The sequence below is a fragment of the Manacus vitellinus genome, unplaced genomic scaffold (genome assembly GCF_001715985.3).
Source record: "Manacus vitellinus isolate BGI_N305 unplaced genomic scaffold, ASM171598v3 scaffold_5_pilon, whole genome shotgun sequence".
In the NCBI taxonomy this organism is placed as follows: Eukaryota; Metazoa; Chordata; class Aves; order Passeriformes; family Pipridae; genus Manacus; species Manacus vitellinus.
In genome coordinates, this window is record NW_021940682.1 from 9672121 (window position 1) to 9685055 (window position 12935).

General features: G+C 42.8%; 1 protein-coding gene across 2 annotated transcripts in view; it reads right to left on the minus strand.

The window, feature by feature from the left end:
- LOC103757267 (transmembrane protein 178B) overlaps positions 1-12935 on the minus strand; it is a 282690-nt gene that overhangs the window by 68192 nt on the left and 201563 nt on the right. The window lies entirely within an intron of this gene.

Sequence of the window (12935 nt, forward strand, 5' to 3'; positions counted from 1 at the left end):
AACAGAGTGCCACCAGAGCCTTGAATATTGATCTGATGCTGAACTGAGTTCTGTGGAGAAACTTCAATAGGAACAGTTTTTCATTTCGGGCACTCCCTTGCTGAACCCGAATGCTTCATGAAACCATTGATTTTTCTGAAACTTTGCTTTAGACAAACGCAGAGTGAATAATCATGTTTCAAATTTTTTTGAGGGGAAAAAAAGCTTGAATTTTTTGTTTAATTCCAGTTTTTCAGTGAAGCATTTGATAGAATACTACAATATACTTGACATATTCTGGCTCTGTTGAAGTGTACATTTGAAATTACTTGGGAGATTTTCTTCACACGTTTCTTATATCAAATACAGAATTTTTCATTATACAGCCTCCCTTTAAATATCACTGTAAAAATCTCTAAATCCTTCACAAAATTCAGATTCTGCCCTCTGCATGACTCCAGTTCCAATCTAGATGCCCTGTTCAGCATTGGTAAAATCTTCAAAATATCCTGTTCTTGTTTTCGATTTCTGCAGCAATATTTCATTTCTTATTTCTTCCTGAGAACACTGCGAGGACAAACTTCATAACTCTGTCAGGTGGTGTTATGGAAAGACACAAGTATCAGATGAGGCTGAACTTTATCCCACCCAGATGAGTCTAATTTTGATCTTTGGCCTCCAGCTTCATCACAGCTAGACTCTGAGCTCCTGAAATGTCACAATTGCCACCCACACACCGAATAATGGATAGCTGCAGATGCTACACGCCTGCCTCAAGAGATAACAACTCAAGTCAACATAAAGTTGGTAGTTTATTTTTCCTCTCTAATTCCTCCCTTTGTGGGCCTCTCTGAATTGCCTGGAGAGCCCTGGGCATGGAAGGCAGCCTATAGGACACGAGCTGTAGTACACAGACGGTCAGTGCCGTGTGTCATCCCGCTGTTCACGCCCAGATCAGTTGTGTGTGATGTGTGCTACCTGCACAGCACGTCCTGCATCTGTGCACTAGCAGTTGCACGTGAGGAATCTCCTATTCTTCCTGGTCCCATCCCTCATATAGCACAATCTTCCAAAGCAGTCACAGCCAGCCTGGTTTCAGTGACATGCTCCAGTTTTCTGGTACCCTTGCCCCCTTCTACTCCTTCCTGCCCCTGTTCCTGCTTCTCTTCTGCAGCAGTTTTTCTGTTCTTTCTCTGCTGCTTTTTTCCTTTTAATTGCAGCTGCATTAAAAAAAATGGATTTGACACTCCCCACTCTGAAGACAGAGGTAAAATGAGTTGGTGAATTCACCTGGAATTTGGTTCAGAAACTGGGGGCATTTGCAGACATATATATACACCACCAAAAATACATGGGCTTTCCACCATACCCACCTTCTTTACTTAGTAGGAACATCACATAGGTCTAGAATCTACAGGCAAATCTCTGTCACGGACCTGCTGTGAGATCACCATCCTGGCCCTCTCTCTGTTGCTTCTTCTGGTCACTGCTGTGTCTATTTGGACTGTCTTTTCTCCAGTGTATTTTTGGAGTATCACTTGTAGATAGTCTCTGCTGTTAAAGTCAGGGATATGGGAACTCTGAGTGCCTCCCCTAACACCATACGTAGCTGCCAGATGACCCAGGGTATTCATAAGGACTCATTATGATAGTTCCACCAGGTACCAGTGAGCTGCTGCAGTAGGTACTATGCCTGTTTAAATCAAAACAGCCTTCTTGCCTCTCACCAGCACCCCCGTAGTCTGCAATCAGGGCTCTGGATTCTTGCAAAAGCCTTGTGAGATCCCAGGCTCTGGAACTGTCTTTTGAAGATGTCCTATATTACTTCAAAGCACAGAGCTGGATAAATGGGGAGGTCTCCCTCCCACAAGTCCTTACTCAAAAATCAGGTTGTTTGATTAGAAACCACACACCCTTTCCATGTTTTAGGTTATCCACGTGACTTAGGTTATCCAGTAACGTGAAGGTGTCTGTCAAGAATGCGGTTGTTCCCTGTGTGACATGTCAGAATGACTAGCACTACATTGTGGGATCGGGGGAAAAGGATGCATCAGAAGCACTGTGCTCTGAACCAAGCTCTGTGGTTCATTCCAAATAGTTGTGGTTAGAAAATGACAGGGAAGGCCTTTCTTTGCTAGTAAGAACATGGTAATTTCAGCTCTCTTAAAATAAGAGAGGTGGGTGGGAAAATCTGTGTGGCCAGACTGAAGCCGCATTTGCTAAGTACAAAAGGGAAGGAAATAACTTTGGATTTCAAATACTCCCTGTGCTTTCACGCTTTGTCTTGGCTGTTTTGATCACAAGCTCTTCAGTACAACAAATGTTGCTTATTCTTTGTATTTGAACAGTGCCCAATATATTGGCACTCCACCTTGCTTGAGGGTGTTCTGTCCCTTAACGAAGGAACAACAAAGAGCAAGTAAAAACACTAGAGAACTAAGCAAATCATGAGCATGAGACTTCTTTAAAAAAAAGGCTGCCCCCATCCTGCCCCTTCACTGGTGAATGTGCTAACCCCACAATGACAAACAATGACTGCCAAGCACAATGTCACAGAGTGCATAGAATGGTCCTCAGCCGGTCGCCACCCTGTGCTTCTGCAGGACGTCTTGTACAGCCACAGGGTTATCAGCCTCTCCAGTGCTATTCATTGCAGACACAAAAAATGTCATTTTATACCACCTGGAAGAACCTTTATGGCTGGTTTATGAGTCCTATGTGTTGCTTGTATTCAGCCAAGCAAGTTCCCACTTACAAGTGGGAGCTAATCTGGCCTCTCACCAGGAGGGCTGCTGATGGAAACTGAGTAAGGTTACTTCCTCATGACTGTTCAGTAACTTTTCCTCATGGCAATCACAACACAAATTGCTTGATTGTTGGCCACAGTCATGGATAAAAGGGATGCAGAAACTGAGCTTACATATGGAAATGAAGCCTCTGCTAGTTCAGGTAAGACATGGAGCCAGGTGGCAGGAGGAGGGAGGCTGTCGCTCCTGCCCATGACTGTCTGCACTACCGACGTGCTGCTTCAGAGGTAGCAGGACTGCAGGAGATCATGAGCATCCCCACCCCTACAATTCTTTTTCTCTCCAGAAGTTAAAGTGAACCCTTACTCACTTTCCTGTCAAGTTCTCGCCGTCAGTGAGGTGCCCCCCTACACGTGCACTAACACCTCAGAACCCCTGGCAGCCGCAGCAATACAAACTCTAATTTCTTTGTGAAAAAGACTCCCCGTAACTGTGGCCCAGCAGATAACCAGAGCTGAAGGCTGGTGGTCCAACTGTGGCACTGACACACAGAATGTGAATGACAGGTGGTAATAGGAGCTTGCTGGAACATGAGCTGGACAGGGGAGATAAAGGCCATCTCCTTCAGCAGCTGGGGGAAGCAGAACACACAAAGTTCTTTGTGCTGGGATTTACACATTTTCATCCTAAGTGAAACACTAATGAATGAGACAAAGCAACAGTGGCATTTTTGACAAGTAATTCACGTGTCACTGCGAAATGCTTCAGTCAGGTGAGAGATGAAATTTCATATAAAGTTGTGTCTGTGCCACAGAAACTGCTGTTTGACATGTAGTCAAACCTCCATCCTGACTCCTTATCAGGTAGCCTCCCTTCTCCTTGGGCTGGTTTTGACAGTGCCTGTCCTGCTAATAGGCTGATAATCAACATTACTTTGAGAACATGAGCTATTAAATACCTCCTGGCTACCTTGCGCTTTTCCTTCTTATATATTACAGAAGAATATTAAACATTACATTGAATGTCCCTTCCATTTAGATTGGAAGTTTTTTTAGGACAGAGATTAATTTCTTTGCTATATATATGTATAAGATTGGGGTCCTACCATCCTTGCTGCAGGGTCAGACACAGTCAGAAGAGGGGTGACAGGAGAAGGCAATGTCATTGTTGATCAAAGCCTAATTCTGTGTGGATTATGAGTTAGAGCCCTTTGCTGTAGCTGTTTTTAAGCATGATTACACCAAGCAGAGCCATGGGCCTGTGCTGAGAGGAATTAATATTTTTATAGGTAAATATCCCTTTTCTTTATGATCAGCCCAGCTCTGTGAGGGTCTGCAGCGCCTCTGCAGTTTTTAAAACTCACCTCCAGGGGAGAGCAGAACTGCTCTCTGTGAACCGATTTAAACACAGACAGGCTCAAATCATCCCTACCAAATATATTTTAATTTTCCCTGATGCTAGTGCCCCTCTGAACCATGTCAGAAGCCACATCCTTCACCCATAGACATGGCTCGACTTCCACAGCAAAAGACCTTGAGGAATTTCCCAGGGTCTGTGGTGTTTTGTGAGGCAAGAACTGCTGCCTGCCTTAGATCTGCTACCAATGAAGGTGAGCCTTCCTGGTGCTGGGGCACAAACAGCCCCTGTTGGCAAGAGCTTCGTCCTCAGCTCTAATATTAGGGGTGAGATGTCTGACTGAAACCTGAAGGAGACATCACCGATTTGAAGTCAAGGGAAATCCAAAAAGTGAATAATTAAAATGATCTGAGCACCAAGCCTACCTCTGAGACACTTCTCTATAGAGATCAACCTGTCTCATGATTTGGAAAACACTTCTTCTGCAGCTGGCAGAATGACGCTCGTTCTTTCCCTTCTCCCCACAACAGACAGAAATGACTCACAAACTGTGCTGTCAGATGTACAAAGTAAATAAACCCCAAACCTGATTCTTCTCACCTTCTGTTTTTGGTTTGTTGGTTTTGTTTTGTCTTTTTTTTTTTAATAGAAAAATCTGAAGTATTGCTTATAAACTATTAGATAAAAAGAGAAACACAAAGGTATGGATTTTAAGATGTCCTTTGAAACCACACAGCTTTCAAATAAATGTAAATCTCTGCCTTTAAAGTATTTCTAGTAGCTTCTTGTGGCCACTAATATTTTTGGAAGGAGTGCTGTTTATTTAATTATCATCTCTTTCTTTTGTTATGGGATTATGGGAGAAAAAAATCTCAGAAGTGAAACAGCATTATCTTTACTTTGTCTCTGGCCTACTTGCTTTCACTATTTTCAAGGTACATCAAACAAACAAATAAAATGAAGTCTGATCCTAAAGTGGAATGTGTAGCGTTAACTGTTTAAATTATATCACAATCCAAGGAAATTATTAAAGAATAAACTGAATTCCCTCCCAACACAGGGATGACAAAAGCCTTTTGGAGAGAGCAGATTTGCAGTAAACTCCTTCTGTGCACGGATTAAATGCCTCAGCAGCACACAGCTCTTGAGAACACTTTATTGCTTTGTGCATACACGCATAGAATATAAATTATTCATTAATTATGTACTGTTCCAGCAGAAGCAGCTTGCAGCATCGCCAATAGGTTGCAGAATAGCAAGGGGTTTACTGGAAAATTGCCCTTATGAAAAAAAGCCGAGATGGAAGGATAAGTCTGACTGGGTGATGGAGATTCAGTGAAGTGTCCTTGTGAGAATATAAACCCACCTGGGTTGGGACTTAATGCATTTTTAATTTATACCATGGGCCAGAGTAAACCGCAGGGTCTGTCTTGGTGCTCTGATATTGCATTATATCTGCTCTCAGAATGTGGTTTGCATTTGGCCTTTGGCCTCCTGCCTCACAACGTACCAGCAGCGCCCACACCACGCAGAGCTCTGTGCCTGCAGTGTGTCACCTCAGCAGCAGTGCCTGCCCCTTGTCTGCCGCTGCACAGGCCATCTGTGATGGCACCAGAGGATTGTGTATCCTCAGTCATGACTGCAAATACTTACTGGGTGCCATCCTTAGGCTCGTGTAAATGAGTGTCATACAAGGAACAATGCTACAGCAGCTGAGGGCTGAGCTCCAGTTTGCTCTGCTGATACAACTGACAGTCAGCCCATATTGCACATCGCAGATTTGCACATGGTGACATTTCTGTGACCGTCTCCCTCGGGGCATGGGACTGCAGTGCTGTGCACTGCAGCAGCCAGTGAGCTCCAGCTATGAGCAAGCACCCTCTGAAGTTGTGAGTTGGCACTGAAACAAAGGCAACACTACTTAGCTAAAGGGATGTGATTTTGATAGAACAGACGAGGGAGAAAAGAAAGCTTTCAGATCAAGGCCTGAGTGAATAACCCTCTGATTACTTTAGCAATGGTAATTCCTATGACCAACTCAAAATAACCCAGAAATAATAAAGAGAGTTGACTACAGCCATTAAGCAAACATCAGGGCTCATGAACTTGCAGTCACAACAGAGGACGCAGCAAAAATTGTGCCAGTTGTAGGAGTGGGATATGATTCCATATTTTACTGGGAGCAGAAGCAAAAGAAAGAATCTCTAAATATTAAAATGAAGAAACATCCTAATCAAAGGTTAGTGAAATTATCTGATCCATGTGCTGGCAAGCATCATCCTTGGCAACAACAGAGGCTACTGGCAGGTTTCTTTCATCTCTTACGGTATGGATTCCACAGGATGACCCAGGCAGAGGTTTAAAAGATTAAACAGAAAGGGTCACTGGACTCAAGCTCAAGTGACTCCAACAGACCTCAGATTTGCCAGATGACAATTCACATAGGTTTAGTATCAAGCTGTAGTTCAGGCAGGTGCTTCCCAGCCTAGGCATTTGTCAGAGCTGAAATGAAAAAAAATTGTGCCAGTTGTTGAGCCAGTTTGGGTTTGCCTTGTCACAGGACATACTGTGTAGCATAGGAAATCTGTGGAACACATTGCATTTGGCCTTTTAGCAGTGAGGTCATTCCACCTCTCTCCTAAGATCTTTGTCTCCCAGTCAAAAAATTGAACTCTCAGAAGGAACCTCAGAAGGAACCTCAGAGGATTTGTGGAATCTTTCTTTTGTAGGAAACACTAAATTGCTGAAAAGTCTACAGACAGATGTTCTTCAAGATAAGTGAGACTGGAGAACAGATACAGCAAAATAAATTCAGTGCAGCCTTCTCCCATGTTGCCTGGTGTGTGACACTAAAAATACTCCTAGAGGGAACACTTTCAGGGCTTCATAATCTCTTGTTGTAGTTTTAATTAAATGGGAAAGATTTTTAGTAGGTCTTTTTTTCATACCACCACGTAATTTGGAGTGTGGGGGACTGTCCCCCTCCCCGTCCCCTTCCCATCTGAGCTGGATCAGAGAAAGACTGTCCCCAGCATCTCGGGACCTGCCAGAAAGGTGAGTCCCTGGAGTGAAGCATCCCAGGAACTGGGGAGACAGGAGATAAAAGCAGGCATGCCCAGCACTGTGCTGGGTCATCCCAGCCCCGCCACTGTCACTCCACATGGTTTGCTATGCCAGAACCCACGCTACCATCTTGGTGGCATGGGACTCTCCTTTGGACGAAATATCCTTCCAGGTTTTGTTTTAACCTAGGGGTGAGGGGGATGGCTAGGTAGTATTTTTCTGCTATTGCTGAGGTTTTTTTGTTTCTTTCAATTTTTAGTAAAATTGTTATTGTTCCTTCTTCATTCAGAATCCCTGTAATTTTTTACCTTGTCTATACTGGGGGAAGGGAAATAAAAGAAAAGAGAGGCTTCATCTCATTAGAGGTCTCACCCCCTGAACATACTGTCATTAAACCAAGACATCTCTGTATGCTATGAAAGAGTCAGGTTGGCCAGAAATGAGGAGGTTTCTCATCTAGTTTCTACCAGGTCCAGCTGCTTTTTGAGTGGAATTTCCACTGTCCAGTTGGGCCCTGTCCAGACAGATCAGACCAAGCAAGCACAGCAGTGATTTGTCTAAGGGCAATGTTATTTTTTTAAGCTGAGAACTTGAGAAGCCAAGAAGGTAAATCTAAACCTTGCTTCAGCCTCTGCATTTAACAAAAAGTTCTGCCACACACAGAAATTTGCTCCCCATTCCCTCCGTAAGGATTTCTTTCTGTCCAGAAAATCATGCCAGTGTTACTGTTCCTTCTGTTGCATGTGCAGTTTTCTTTCCTCTTTGATGCCAGGCAAGCAAACAACTCAGCAAACTTTTCTTTAACTAAAAACCAACCCAATAATAAATGCCAGTTTTGTTTTCATTGTCTTCCTTTGGCCTTGATGCATCTTGCCATTGGAATTCAGAAGCCAGCAACAGATCAAAGACCTGGTGACATTATTAAAGGCTAGGGAACAACCACTGAATCTTAAAATACACAGAACTTGTTTTCCAGGGCTGTGGGTGGGAAAGTCTTTTGTATTTCTATGGAATCTGTCTCTCCCACTTTGCTTCTACTTTATTTCACCTTCTGTCAGCCCCCCAAAGACCTACTGACATCTCTGAGAAGCAAACTAGATTGCATGCCCTTCACTGACTACATTCAGTTGTCTGTTCTTGTAACTCTGGAAGGTACTGATGCTTCTGCCAGTACCTCCTATGCTGGTGAGGGAGAAATTACAAGTCAGTTTAGCTGACTTAAAATAAACACACAGAGGAATATGAACCATTCTTCTGGCTGAAAAGCCAGACTGAACTGACTCCTAAATTTACTGACCGCCAAGTTCAGGGAGACAGATTTGAGCTAAGACTGAAGAACAATGAGTTTATGGGTGCATATACAGTACTTGCCCTGTCTTTTGCTCCAAACTATAAGATCTCTGCACCTCATTAAAGTAGCCTTTTGTTTCCTCCTAAGTGCCAGTGCTTTTCCATGATCAGATACAAGGCTGGCAGAGTTGCTTGTGTTGGTGTTTCTTCCCTCACAGCATGCAAGTGCACATCTAGGAGCATCAGAAACAAATTACAGGGAAAAAAAAAGCAAACCACATTTGAAGGTTGCCTTTGAAGTCAGCTGATAATGTTTCCATGGAGATCAAATGCTACGGAGTTGACAATGAATTCTCTTGTTGAGCCTTTCCTTCCAGAGGGGGAGAAAAAAAAGGCACAACAATACCCCTAAATGATTACACCCTGCAGTACAGTTGTACTATTGACTTGAAAAAAACATTTCTATATCCCACCCCCATTTTCTTATGAAGGTGTTAACTCTAAGGTCTCAACATTTCAGTGCTAGCCCTGCCAGTACTGGCCTAGAGAATCAGCTATATTCCTGAGGTATTGGAAAAAAATAGCGTCTACTGAAAATAATTCTCTGTGAGAAGAGGGACATAACTCTGCATTTGAACTTATGTTGTAGGAGATGCAAAAATGGGAGTCATGATTCCCCCTGAGGAGTATTATAACAAGAAATTATAAAAGAGCATTTCAGTGGCTGATACTCACTGACATACAGATGTCTCTACTGCGAAAGGAAGCGACCTTTTGTATTTCCAGAGAGTCCCCTATTTCCTTTTCAAAATGAGTGCCAGCATTAATAAATAAATGCAAAATATGTTGTCGGTGCATCAGAGAGCACAGAGAAGTACTAGAAGGAAATATGTAACATGCTCCCCCAGCTCTGCCTTTGAAGCATAACATATTGTGAGCCTTGTGATGCCATCAGCTGAGCAACTTCTTTCTAGCTTGGAAACACTAAACAGGCCACCTTGGCATTGTATGAACCCCAAAAGATGGCAAAGGGGATGTATATCTGTATGGATGATTTCCCAAATATTTATTTTTTGAGTGAAAATAGGAAATTTGCTAACATTCAAAGGGAAAGTGATAACCAGTTTCTAAAAGCTGATTACTAATGGTTAGCTGGTCTGGATGAAGAAGCACTTCCAGCCCTACCCATGTATGAGGACTGGACATGTCCATACATATGTGTCTGGATATGTATTCACCAGTGTCCCTGTTTTGAAATACATAAGAAAAGAAGGGCCGCTTTTTATACCTCAGAAACATAGCCTAAAATGGGATCAAGAAACATGACCTGCAACCAGGTCTGTGAGAGACACCACAAACCGTGCAAGGAAGAAATGTTTTAATAGAATCATAGAACTGTTTAAGTTGGAAAAGACCTCTAAGATCATCAAGACCAACCGTTAAACCTACACTGACAAATCCAGCACTAAACCATGTCCCCAGTTGCCACGTCTACACATCTTGTAAATACCTCTAGGAATAGTGGCTCTGCCACTTCCCTGGACATCCTGTTCCAGTGCTTGGCCACTCTTTTGGTGAAGAAATTTTTCCTAGTATCCAATGAAACCTCCCCTGGCACAATTTGAGGCAGTTTCCTCTTGTCTCATCACTTGTTACTTGGGAGAAGAGACACTGAGCCTCCTTTTCTCCAGGGTTAACAACCCCGGTTCCCTCAGCCAGTCCCTATAAAGACAGTTGTTAAATCCTTAAAGTGATAAAAAAGGACATTTTCAGAAACAGGTTGACTCTTATTTCCTGAATATGCATGTTCTTGGCCTTGTTACAGTACTGCCTGATGGGCACAAAGGCACAGAACCTGCATGACTGCTCTGAGCTCTGCGTTTCCTCACAGGTCCATAAAGAGCCTCATCTGCTTGTTTCCTACAACACCCTTGTAATGCATTTGAGGGTTTTAAACAATCAAGAGCCTTAGAGAGGTTTAAACATTTAAAGCCTATTAACGCTGTACATTAACTCAAGTTCATTCCTTAAATCACTTTAGAGCATAATGCAAAATTTAAACAAAAGCACACGTAGGAGCCAGAGTGTACACGAGTGTGGTGGGGGAGGCCTGGTAGGGGGGGACTGACTTTGTTGTGCTGAGACTTGTCTCAAAGACTTTCATAACCAATTTATGGCATCTCTTCATACAAACCAGCCTTTGTCTCCATCTGGAGGTCAATCCACATAAATAAGTTCTCTCAGTGATCTGCAAGGAGTTTTGCAAAGTTCCTAAGCCCCTCTGCAGTCTTCACTAATTTAGGGCCTCCCACAGGAATAAAACATGGTTGGTCTCTCATTGTTTTTCCAGTGTTCCAACTTTTTTTGAATTATAAATACTCTTCAAAGTGGCCAAAAGTATTTTGACATTGTGAAAACTGTATTTATGCCAAGCTTCACAGCTCAGATTCCAGTGAATTATTGTAGACCTCAGTTTTTGTAAAGATCACATGCTGCTGTTTAGGATCTGTATGCATACACTTATGCACACACGTGTATTTACACTTGCTTTTCCATAGAGAAAAAAATATTTTATGCAAACTTTCTAAAACTATTCCTTTCTGGAAAGAAGCACGAGAAACTGGACTTTCAAAGAATAATGTTGTGGAAAAGAAGAAATAAATATTACCACAGGAAATACCTTCCATCTTCAGTGTTGTGATTGATCATTTCACCGCAAGTGAACATTCTGCAGGGTGGGTAGAGGTCTTGATTATTAATAAGAAATAGAAATCCTAGGTGCTCTGTGGGACCTACCATATTTCCTGATGAACTCCAAAGAATAGCTTTTACTTTCTCTCTTTATCTTTCTCTTTGCTTCCTCTTGGCAGCTGCTATGAAGGTACTTCATAACTGCCTAGGAAATGTCAGTCACAGAGCTTTCCCTTACACTTGCTGTATTAAATTGCTCCATTTTTGTTTCTTAAATTATTCAGCAGCGGAATGATTATTTTGAGATGGCAGGACCACAGTCTTGTAGAATAAACACTCTTATTTTCTACCATTATGTGCTATTTTCAAAGTACAGTGAGTTAAATTTGGGACTCAAATGACTCAACAGCTGGTAACGATCCGTGGCTGCAAATACACAGATGCCTCAGTTGTCAGCTACTAACATATGCACAGCACAGGAGGAGGAAGCACAGCACAGGGGCTCAGGGATTTGGAAGACAAGACTCTCTGTGGAGGTGGGGAGCGAAAGAGGATCCAGACGTGTGCAGTGCATCGATACCAACAACTGTGCTGCACGGGCTCACAAGCCAAGTTTTGGAATGCCCCTTTCTGACAGGGTTTGCATCCCTCAGTATCAGCCTGGTCATCAGCTCCTGGACACAGCTCCTGTGGCAGCTGCTGGGCTCTGGCAGGCACTGGCACAAAGTGCGACCTTGCGACAGCGTGGCATGGCTGGGGCAAAAGAGGGTGACTCGGTGTAAATGGTCCGTCCTCTAGCTGCAAGGATAATAAAGCATTTTGTTGACTTACCCCTGGACTGAGAGAAGGAATATTTTGGAAGTATTTCTGAGAAGGGCTGGAAATTACTTATAAAAAGCTGTTTCTCCCTAGATTAAAATATAAGAGAAGAATGCACTCATACGTATGTAAGGGTTTTTTCTTTATTTCTTTAGTAGACATCCTTTCTTGCAGATCTGAAGTAAAGCATTAAATTGCGCCAACACACCGGCATAACTTCATTTTTTCTTCCCTCTTACACATCTTTCCTGCCTGCTTATCTCTGCTGCAGTAGTCAGCACTGGCAAGAATAGGTGTTCACCTCTGCTCTGGGAAAAGATTTAAAGCTTTTCTAACCCTGACCTAAGTCCTCTGAGTATGGATGGGCTACAAAGAGCAATGTCTCTGCACTACTCTTAAGAGGGTGAGGAGAAACCCAATTCAGTGGCAGAACTGGAGCTGGCAAATGGCACTTGAATCCCCCAGACTGGCAGATCATCATTGGAGGGGAAGGAGGAGGAGAGGATGAAAGAAATTCCTGATGTTTCTGAGAGCAATTGCTAGGACAAAAAATCAGACAGGAAAAAGTCCATACCACTACTGTATGTGTACAGCAAGACTTTCAGTCCTTTAAGTGCCAGGAGAAAAGGGAATTTCAGACCCCCAAGCAAAGCCCCAAGCCCAGTACTTCATGCAAAAATGTCACTAGGCAAAGACAAGAAATGAGCTACTATGTGAGACTCCAGATCATTTTATTACAGATCTTCATGGTGAAGTTAAATCACATGAATAAGGGCATTTAACAGTTGGAATAATTTCCAAATAGTCTAATTAGAGACTGAATTTTTAATGGTAAAATTTTTAATTGGCTCAAAGCAAGGTTACAGCAAGAAATACACTTGACTTTGCAAAGAATAAGGAATATTTGCAAGGCTAGTAAAATTACATGCTTCTCTAAGGAAATTGTTAGCAAATGGGGAAAAAACCCTGAAGTGATCCTTAAGTACGTGT